Here is an 8,634-nt window from a genome sequence, read left to right as displayed (position 1 = left end):
TGTACGTCTCCTGGAATGGTACTTCTCATGGTGTATTCATTTACTTTTTAACTTCAGATCTTCATCATAAATTATGCTCGGACATTCGCGAATTTTCAAAAATTACTGAGTGGAAAAGTAACGAAGTAAATACCACAGTCATGCAGCAATATTAAAAATATTGCTGGAAGCAGGCTGCATTATTAAAAATATTGCAGTGCAGCCAGCCCACTGCAATATTGAACGTTTTAGCGCGTTTAGGATTACCCCTGATAATTTCCCTGCTACCAAAAAGGACCGCCACCGTTTTCCTCAGACAGTTGGACTTGACTGAATATGAATACTTTCTCAGGCTGAAATCGCCGATATAATGCTGAGAGAGAACAATAGGATTTTATGAGGGTCAGTAATTATTTAGATTTAAGAAATACAGCCAAATGAAAACGTTTGTATTATTTTTTTTCATTGAGTTCCTCCGCTTTTCAATTGTATTTAATACCTCTCTTAGCTCTTACCTGGAACATTGCGTAACTTGAAAAGATCCCTTCACACAATTATTGATATAGAAGCGTGTGCGCGATTTTAATGCAGTTTAGATCCTTCTCCTTTTATTTTACTTTATTCACTCTTGTACATTAAATTTTGCATTATAAAAATTTACTGACAACATACAGAGGAATTGTGCAAATGAAGAGCCTGGAAGCTTAATAACTGTTAAGTTTTCCAATCAGCCTCCAGTTTAGTTTAGTTGCTTAAATATGATAAATGCTCGAGGGAAACAGAACTATACTTAGAGAAAAAATGTCAATAATAGTAACAATGCAGAAGGAAAGATAGCTACTAAGACAAATGTTGAGAGTGATGCTCTGACAGTTATTTTTTTTAACAAAATAAAAATTGTTTAGGTTTTGTTGTTAAGTTAACTAGGATTTTTCCCAGAGATTTGAGAAACACTCACGTCAATTTACCCCTAGATTAGCTAGGAGGTTAACAGCAAAAGACTATAAATATCTTGGCTTTCGGTGGGACAGTTTTTTGCATTTTGATACTAGGTGCCTCTTCAGTATGCGTTCATCTGCCCTGTCAAATTAAAGAGTTATTTGGCAAACTGGGTCTACAATCATCTCCCGAAAAAGACTGTCCTCCCTTTACATGGACGATTTGCCTGGGGCGTCTCATAGATACATAACAAATCCTCTCAGAGGTACCTAATGATCGTTTATTGGAACTTCATGCGGAGTTTTTGCAGTGGCTCCACCTTTCCACCTTCACAAGGCGTAAATTGCAGCTATCACTGGGAAAACTTTTCTTTGTCACTGCTTGCATCTGGCTGGGCAGGATTTTCATGTTGTGTCTTTCAAACCTGTGAACCTTGTTTAACTTTAGTTACTGTTTTGTTTATGTGCTTCTCAGGGCAAGAAGTGTTGCTAACAGAGCATGCCCTCCAGTGGAACCAGGGAAAAAATTGAAAAGCTTCCTCTCTCCCTGGCTAAGTGATATTCCAAGGTAGGCTCTGAATCTCAGATATCGATGAACAGCATTTAAACTGTCTGTTAGCCCATAATTATGGTGCATAACTGAGTTACATAATTTTTACTTATTATGTTATATTGTATTATTTGTATTACCTAATTACTTGTATCATTTTTAGCACTTTTATAACTTGCAACTTTCAATGTTATTTATTGCTTGAATACATTGAATGGACAAATATCATGAGTTGCTGTTGGGTTATTGTTATTATTATTGTTATCGTCATCATCTTCATCGTAGAAATGTGAGTTCTTGGCTTGCATGTTAAGTTTCTGAAGCACCAAGTCCAAATCGTGGACCTTAGATGATCAGTTATGATGATGATGATGACGATGATACTTCGGATGCTGCTGATGATTATCACGCCTGTGGGTTATTCATGGGTTTAAGTAGCACTTTAATTTACACTTCAGAGTTAATTCTCTGTTTCCCCAATATGTAAACATAGATGGTTGTCTTTCAACTCTCAGAGATGCAAACCTTGGAGTGGCTCAAGGGAGTATCCTAGGACCAGTCTTGTTTCCTATATTTATAGACCATCTACCAGATACTAGAAAATTCAGCAGCAGATTAAATATAGATCAGCACTGACAGCCTTAAATCAAGTTCTTCAAGCTGATGTTGGTAAAGTTGCACAATGGACCACAGACAATAAAATGGGACTAAACGAGTCCAAAACTAAAACTATGTTAGTAGCTGGCAAACGCCTACATAAGAAGACGAACAGCACCTCACTCACTGTCCATGTCAACTCAGTTGAACTCAAATAAGTCCAGTCTCAAAAACTTTTAGGCATAATTATTGAGACAGCTTAATTTTTAATGAGAATATTGATAATCTATGTAAGAAGCTAACACAGCGTATTGCTTTTTTGAAAAAAAATCAGGCATCATTTACCTTTAGATCAACAAATTCTATATTACAATGCCATGATCAGACAAATAATGTATGGCTCCAGTGTGTGGGTTTCTACATCTGTTGATAATTTAAATAAACATTTGAACGGGGTGTGTCCCGATTATATGTTAGAATTACTCAGACGAAACATCGACATGCGTGCCACTGAAAGACAAAGTAGATATGGGTTTTTTAATTAATTCGTCTAAAGTATAAAAGAGAATCAGGAGGTGCTAGGACTTTTCAAGTATCAGCCTCTAGGTTTTGGAATTCACTTCCCAATGGAATTAAGAGTAGCTTACTTCAGAAATAAAGTCTCCAAAACATCCAAGTGATCGCAAAGTACGGTAGTTTTGCACTGGACAGAGAAAAGAAGACTGTGTTAAGGAAGACAAGTTCTCTTCACAAACTGGATCCATTTCTAGACAGAGACAGCATCATGAGAGTTGGGGGATAAATCTCTTGCCTCTCTTTCACTAGCAACAACTTTGCATCAATAATTTCAAGGCATTGATATTTGACCAACACACTTTAGAAGCAATCAATATGAGTAGTCTTATGTTTCTACAGGAAAAATAATGATAAATGCTGTCACTGGACAGTGCCCAGCCCTGTTTGGTTAATTTCAAAACGGTAAAAGTGAGTACCATGCCAAATAGGACTTTTTCACTTTGTAATTCAATGTCTCAGTGCAGAAATTGGTGTATCAGGTAACACAGGGGAGTCTGGAGCGACTGTCGTCACTGTGATATACCAATGGGTGTGTACGCAGTTGGGAGATCCCCATCTCTTTCTTATTTACTTCTCCCACTGGCACTTTAGATAAGACAGAACAAAGAGAACTTCCTCTCAAAGTTCTTCATTCCTGTTTATCAGCTGCATAATTAATACAAAGTTCACAGAGAAATTTATCCAGGTGACTTATTCACATTTGGAATATCAAGAGCCATTTGAATTTTTGTTCAAAATTTGTAAACCGAAACTTCCTGTACTTGATTATGGGTGTATAGTTAGGGGGTATCCAGTCATTTCGTACCCATGCATCTTTCTTACCCAGGCGATTTGTACCCAGGCTCAGACGTTTTGTACCCACTTTCGATCAGTTCACACCCAACTCTCTGGGCGATTCGTACCCAACAAATTATGACACAAAATGTTTAAAACAAACAAACATTCACTTCATTTATCCTAGTAATCGCAAAATAATTAAGATGCAAGCTCGCATGCGCAAGGTATATGTGTGATCTTATTTGTAATATTGTTGAACTTTACTTAACAATTAAAGTGTCAGTGACCCGGATAAGGTAAGTGTTATTTGCTTTTCTATTGTTTATACTTGCAAGTTTCTTGGCAAGAACGGCTAATTATTATCGTGCGCAAGATAGGTGTGATTTTTTTCTTTCATTTCAAAAGTATTAGAATATTGTAACAAAGCGAGTAAACAACACTAGCATTAACTAGCGAAATGGTCAGAATTTCGATCGTTTTGGTCTGAGGGTCCACCTATAAAACCTTTTTGAAGGTTTTGCTTGCGAAACTTCTTAAAACGATTAAAACGCAAATGAAGATATTTTTTATATACCTATAAAGTTGTTTGGTTCATACTTGTGTGAGTGGCCCGCAAAAGACAACTGTTATTTACTTTTTTATCGTTTATACTTGTGAGTTTCTTGACAGTAACAGCTAATTAGTGTCGCGCACAAGATAAGTGTGATTTTGTCCTTTTTTTTCTACAGTATTAAATAAGAATGTTGCAACAAAGAGACTAAACAATATGAGCATTGACCAATGAAATAACCAGAATTGAGATCTATTTGGTGCAAGGGTCCAGCTATAAAAAGCTCCGAGAAAACTTTCTCAACATTCGTTCATTTTTACTGCTAAGACAAACTTTCAAGGAAAATGGCATATCAGTGTATCACGTGTAAAAAATTTGTCAACAAGCGTCGAGAAGCTCTTTTGTGCAATGGCTGCAACAGTGGAGTATCATAAGAAACCTACAGGGATGCAGTCGAATCTGGTGAAGACATCCCTTGGAAATGTGAATCCTGTTCTGCTTCGCTTGCTAGTTTACCTAACTTTGAGAGTATGCAACCTTCGACAGCCTAAAACCAGAAGCCAAGATGGAGCCTCTACAGAAATTTGTCAGTTACATCGTGGAAAACTGGATTTGCAGCACCGTTTGGCCCCCCAAGTGCTGGAGCGTATTTATGCAATCAATCAGAACAAACAATGATATCGAGGGCTGGCATCATAGCCTGGAGAGAAGAGCTGCTGGTTGATGGGGTCTGCCCCTATACATGTTCATGGCCCTACTGCACAAAGAAGCGAGACTAGTGTTGCTACAAATTCATCTGGTCTCTGAGTGCTAGCTTGAGCGAATGCAGAGGTCCACCTATTGTGAAGTGCAGAGGCGGCTCTTCAAACTTTGGGAGGCCGTCAACAAGAAGGAGAAGTCACTCAGGCAGCTGCTCAAAGGATGTGCCAATATAAACAGGCCAGTGATGCACTGAACTGAACTGAACTTACCACTAGGATTTTTATTTATTACTGAGTAGAATAAGTATGTTTAGTCATACAGGTGCTCTGTGATAATGGGCAAAATATATTAGGATAGGTCAGCTAGGACAACTATGTCACGATTGTTTAAGAGTAAGATAACTTTTCAACATTACTATGATTTAGAAATTAGCTTTTTTATTGAGTAGAGAAAGTAAGTTTAGTCGTAGGCGCTGCGTAGTAGTAGGCAAAGTATATTAGGATGGGTCAACAAGATCACGATTTTTCAAGAGTATTAACTAAAAGATAACTTTTCAATGTTTCTGTAATTAGAAATTAGCTTTTTTGCGATTACTAGGATAAATGAAATAAGTGTTTATGTTTATTTTAAACATTTTGTCTCATAATTTGTTGGGTACAAATCGACCAGAGGGTTGGGTACGAACTGATCAAAAGTGGGTATGAAATGTTTGAGCCTGGGTACAAATCGTCTGGGTACAAAAGATCCATGGGTACAAAACGACTGGTGAGCAATTGGGGAGATTGAGGCAAACAGAGTTCTCGGTTATTGTGAAGAATAGCTCCCCTTCACCGACAGTCTGCCAACTGTTGGCCAACAGTCTGCTGACACTAAACCGACAGGCCACCAACAGGTAACCAACAGGTTAGCGACAGGCGGTGAAATAACTTTACTAGTGCATTTTTGCACTCAAAAATCAATGTAAAACTTACTATAAATGCTTAAAATTTTTCAAAATGCCACTAAAACTTAAAGGCTCACGCACATTCCCTGTGCATTAAACGAAAGTGTGTTAATATTCTCCATCGAAAAGCGCAGTGAAGAATCGCCCTATAATGCACTGCGATCCTAATTTTTGGTATATTGGTACGTCATGTATGTATAATACGTGTGCGATTCTTGACAATTTTGGTCTTCTTATTAATCCAATCAGGGGGGATGCCTTTGTGAAGAGAAATAAAATCCTTACGTATTTATTCACAAACAAGAAACAATGTGTCGACGACTTTTGAATGTACTATCTGCGGCGGCGACCACTTAATTTTTAATTGTATCAACAAGTGTGCTGTCTATTCTGGTGATAACTGGCAATGTTCTTGTCCAGCTCAGCCACCTCAAAAAAAGAAGAGGAAGGCCCCCCAGAGCAATCAACAACCTGAAGATAAGCCGAGCTACCAAGAGCTTAAAAAAAAGTACGACACTTTGGTGAAAGACCACGAGAGGGTGGGCCAGTCCTTCTAAAACCAACAACCGCAGAATCAAGAACTTGCTTTCAAGTTGGGGGAACAAGAAAAAGATGCAGAGGAGTTGGCCAATCTAGTGCAAACAAAGTCAGAGGCCATCAAGACTCTGCAAACTAAGTTGGTGGATGCCAAAAGGACTATTGCCGAGCTCAAGGCTGAGCTTAAGACTCTGTGCCAACACTCAGCTGACGAAACTCAGCAGCAACCTCAACAAAAAGGCGCAACTCGCGCCAGCACCCACAGTCTGGCCACAATCCACACAAGATATCAGAGGGTGCTACAAATCCTTAAGGAAAACAACTGCAGCATGGCAAATGCATTTTGACCGGCTGGTTGCCCCCGCAGCACCATCCGAGATTTCATTGCCATCGCTGAATTACGAATCGTAGATGAGCGCTAATTTGAATCGGCATCACGAGAAATATGCGTGGGCTCTGTTAAAGACCTAGAAACAGTCTGCAGGAGAAGACTTCAGTGACACCTGCCAGCTATGGCAAACATGCGACAATAGGGACAGCTGTTGCCGCTCAAATTCGATGATCGATTTTACAATCAAAGCGGTCTCTCCTAACACACAAACGGCTCCTTTAGAGCCACCAATAAAAATAAGTCATAACCACATGAACTGATTTACTTGAGACCGTGCAAAATTCAGAGGGGGATTGGGACAAAGTTAAAAATCCAAAATGGCGAATGAACCGAGAATTGAAGTGTGTTGGAAGAGAAATTGCCGAGAAATTGTTCTGAACTAACATAAAAGAGCCAGCAACTATTGAGAGTTCCATTTTACCTTTTCAATACAATTATCAAGGGTTGTAAATCATACACTTTTCCAGGCAATAATTGGCATGAAGTTACCAACATTCTACCAACAGATTGCCAACACCTTACCAACAGATCACTGACAGTCAACCAACAGTCGGTCGACTGTTGGCCAACAGATGTCCTACAGGAAGTTATCTTTTCAGAAAAATCTAAATGAAGCTGTCGGTCAACTGTCGGTAAGGTGTTGGTCGACAGTTGGCCAACTGTTGGCCAACAGTCGGCTGACAGATCGCCGAGAGTCGGCCGACAGACTACCAACAGTCAGCCGACAGATAACAAACAGTCAGCCGACTGTTGGTGAGGGGAGCTGTTATTCACAATTACCGAGTTCTCAGTGATTAAAATGCCTCTAAAACCAAACAATGTGTATTGCTGTCAGCTCATTACCTTACATAAGATTTTAAGGTATTTTAGAATTAGATATGAAGGAGCATTCTCATCCTCAATAGAATGTACATATATTTTATGTTATTCGTTTTATGTATATATTTTTTCCATATAGATATGATTTTCCTCGGCTTTAAGGTGAGACCTTATAAAGTTTGAGACCTTCCAACAGACTTGTGTTGTCTAAAAACCATTGGCAGTAAGCCGGAACTGAAATTCTTGATTAAAACCAGTCATTTGAGTGAGCGAACCTCCCGGAAAACATTGGGAAATGGCTCACAAAACCTAATGAACTAAATTAACACAAAAGAAAAAAAGCGAATCAGTGAAGATGTAAATACTACAGAAACACAACAATACTCTCAGTTACTGTAACCTGACAAACATTTAAATTGAGTATCTCTCTCATTGCTGTTATTTTTCTCATCATACCAAAAGCATGCCACTCTTCGTACACCATGGCTTTCAAGATAAAAGTTATCGCAGAAGCTGAAGCTGTAGAAAAAAACTCAAAAATTGCTTGAGATTAAGGACTTAGCGAGTCTATGGTGCAGCGCTGGAGAAGAGACCAGGTGACTATTGTTTCTGGCGAGCTTATGATGACTGCAAAACATGCAAAAATGGGCCGTTTCACTCTCAAGAATTCCGAACAAGACAAGCAAGTGATGGAGTGGTTTTCACAGCAGAGACCAAATATTTCACGTCTAATGTGAGATCGTCTTTCAAAGTAAGGGAAGCAAAGAATCTGATTGGTGGTCAGAAATGACCACCAAATGACAATTTCAAATGACAGTTTTAAAGCATGTCGCCGAAAGAGCGCTGCAGTCACAGAATTTACTGTCATTTTGTTTGCTATTGGACTTTGGTTTTTTTAATTCAAAACCTCCTTTCTCCTGAAAAAATCTCTTAAACTTTTGTGTCCAATACTGAAAAAAATCGCTCGGCTTCTAGGTCATTAAGGTGTCCATATATTTTTATATGTCTTGAGTCAAGTGTTTAAAAGACAATGAAAATAGATACTTTCCTGGTTGTTCAAGGACACCAAAGAGTTAAGTCAATGAAGATTAAAGTTAAGAAACTTGCTTGAAGTAAGTAAAATAACAAGAATCTTAACCAGAGAAAAGAGGTAAGATTTTACTAATGTAATTTCTATTTGCATGCTTTTGGATTATGTTTGTTATCGCACACAAAATGTTTGATTCAAATCTAAATATAGTATTATCGATTTAAAACCAAAGATGAGTGCTCGAA

General features: G+C 38.4%; 1 pseudogene; it reads left to right on the top strand.

Annotated features, from left to right (window-relative positions):
• The first annotated feature begins 4,375 nt into the window (after positions 1-4,375).
• On the top strand, positions 4,376-6,571 carry LOC113667130 (uncharacterized; annotated as a pseudogene).
• The last annotated feature ends 2,063 nt before the right edge of the window (positions 6,572-8,634 follow it).

Source organism: Pocillopora damicornis, chromosome 14 (assembly GCF_964200805.1).
Source record: "Pocillopora damicornis chromosome 14, jaPocDami1.2, whole genome shotgun sequence".
NCBI lineage: Eukaryota > Metazoa > Cnidaria > Anthozoa > Scleractinia > Pocilloporidae > Pocillopora > Pocillopora damicornis.
Note: the sequence above shows the minus strand (reverse complement) of the source record. Positions and strands in the feature narration are given on the sequence as shown.